This window comes from Andrena cerasifolii, unplaced genomic scaffold, assembly GCF_050908995.1.
Source record: "Andrena cerasifolii isolate SP2316 unplaced genomic scaffold, iyAndCera1_principal scaffold0020, whole genome shotgun sequence".
Taxonomy (NCBI): domain Eukaryota; kingdom Metazoa; phylum Arthropoda; class Insecta; order Hymenoptera; family Andrenidae; genus Andrena; species Andrena cerasifolii.
Genome location: NW_027484913.1, coordinates 107,492 through 109,404, shown reverse-complemented (window position 1 = coordinate 109,404; position 1,913 = coordinate 107,492).

Here is a 1,913-nt window from a genome sequence, read left to right as displayed (position 1 = left end):
GGAGTATGCATCACCATCATGCGCGTGAGGGGGGGGCAAGCGGATGAATCGCTAGTCTGCCCCCGCATCAAGTCCTCCTCCTCAGGCGCGCTACTCCGCACCCGAGGACGACCACCGTGGAGTTTTAGTGGGTGCAAGCCCCACATAACCCCTGACCCTCCCCCGAGGGTTAGGGGTATCCGTTAGGGATTTCTCCACGTCAAAAAAAAAAAAAAAAAAAAAAAAAAAAAAGGTCTGGGTTAGGTCTGGGTTAGGTCTGGGTTAGGTCTGGGTTAGGTTGCTCGTCGATCTCGCGTTCTTCCGCGGAACCCGCTCGGGTTGGGCGAGATCCGGGGGCGAGCGGTGGTGGCCACTCGAGAGATAAGGGGCTAAAGGCCTCGCTCGAGATACGTCGCGAGCGCATAATGCGTGCGGGGGCCACCGGGGTTGGGAAACGTCGCTGGGACCGTGCGGGGAAGGGTACCCGCCTACTGTCTGCCCCGGGGATTGTCGGGCTCGCGACTTCTCGGCCGAGGTGGACGGGTGGAGGATGACTCGCCGGGACGTAATGCTCGGCAATTAAGCCGAGTGAACCGCTGCCGTCCGGTATGACGGTACAGCCCGCGAACACTGGGGTAGGGCAAGCGTTTGGGGCGCCGCGCGGGGTAGGGTTCCTCCTCCCTGTTAGCCCCGGGACGGTCGGGCTCACGACCTCTCGGCCGAGGTGAGCAGGAAGGGGATGACTCGCCGGGACGTTATACGCAGCAAGGCAGCTGCGTGGGTGCCTCCATCCGGTATGATGGTTGAGCTCGCGCTTCAAGGGGTAGGGCAAGCGAGGGCATCGGTGGGAGGGACAGTTCCCCAGAGGCGACGGAAACTCGCTATCGAGCTGGAGTTACGCCGTATCGTGGGCTCGTCGCTGGGTGAACTCGGCTTCCGCGCGCGATTGATAGGTGCTCTTGCATCCGTGTGCGAGACACCTATTCCGTTAGGGGTTGGCGAATTGCGTTGGGCGATCTGGGATTTCTCGCGGGGTGGTGCGACAGATCCCTAGAGACGACGGGAACTCGCTTATGGCTGGGAGTAACACCGTACCGTCGGATCGTCGCTAGGGTTCTCGGCTTCCGCGCGCGGGTGGTGGGATATCAAACATTCGTGTGCGAGATGCCTATACCGCCGGGGGGAAGGGGCGCACGCCACGTGGGGACAAGGGTGGTTTTAGAGAAGCAGCTTTCGGGCGGGTATTTATTTTCAGGTGCGGATGAAAGAAGAGGACGGGCGTGCTTCGTTGATCTCGCGTTCTTCCGCGGAACCCGCTCGGGTTGGGCGAGATCCGGGGGCGAGCGGTGGTGGCCACTCGAGAGATAAGGGGCTAAAGGCCTCGCTCGAGATACGTCGCGAGCGCATAATGCGTGCGGGGGCCACCGGGGTTGGGAAACGTCGCTGGGACCGTGCGGGGAAGGGTTCCCGCCTACTGTCTGCCCCGGGGATTGTCGGGCTCGCGACTTCTCGGCCGAGGTGGACGGGTGGAGGATGACTCGCCGGGACGTAATGCTCGGCAATTAAGCCGAGTGAACCGCTGCCGTCCGGTATGACGGTCCAGCCCGCGAACACTGGGGTAGGGCAAGCGTTTGGGGCGCCGCGCGGGGTAGGGTTCCTCCTCCCTGTTAGCCCCGGGACGGTCGGGCTCACGACCTCTCGGCCGAGGTGAGCAGGAAGGGGATGACTCGCCGGGACGTTATACGCAGCAAGGCAGCTGCGTGGGTGCCTCCATCCGGTATGATGGTTGAGCTCGCGCTTCAAGGGGTAGGGCAAGCGAGGGCATCGGTGGGAGGGACAGTTCCCCAGAGGCGACGGAAACTCGCTATCGAGCTGGAGTTACGCCGTATCGTGGGCTCGTCGCTGGGTGAACTCGGCTTCCGCGCGCGATTGAT